The sequence below is a fragment of the Myotis davidii genome, unplaced genomic scaffold (assembly GCF_000327345.1).
Source record: "Myotis davidii unplaced genomic scaffold, ASM32734v1 scaffold2702, whole genome shotgun sequence".
NCBI classification, from domain to species: Eukaryota; Metazoa; Chordata; class Mammalia; order Chiroptera; family Vespertilionidae; genus Myotis; species Myotis davidii.
The window spans coordinates 27,699-28,132 of record NW_006292933.1 but is presented as its reverse complement, the minus strand read 5'-3'; positions in this window follow the sequence as shown (position 1 = coordinate 28,132).

Below are 434 nucleotides of genomic sequence, written 5' to 3'. Positions count from 1 at the left end.
GAAAAAATAAAATTGGAATAGCTGGCATACAGCAGTTCTGTGATGATCATTGCATGGAAGTTCAGAGCAGCAACACAGTGCAGGTTCTCCAAACAAGAGTTCATGCAGGGCATGACAGACTTAGGAAGTGATAGCACAGAACCCAGATACCCAAGATGAAACAGGAATTGAAAAGACCAGCATGATTTGAGGATTTTCACCAGTATACTTTTTTTTTAATCCAGTTTACTTTAACCAAAGGACTTGTATGCATGCATATTAGTATAACCAATGGACTCAGACACAGGGGTGGTGGGGGCTTGCCCTCGGGGGTGGAAATGGCGCAGGGGGGACGGGGAGAAGGGGTCAATCGGGGACAAAGGAGACATATGTAAAACTTTAGACAATAAAAAATAACAACTGTGATGCATCTATGCAATAGAATACTACGCAGT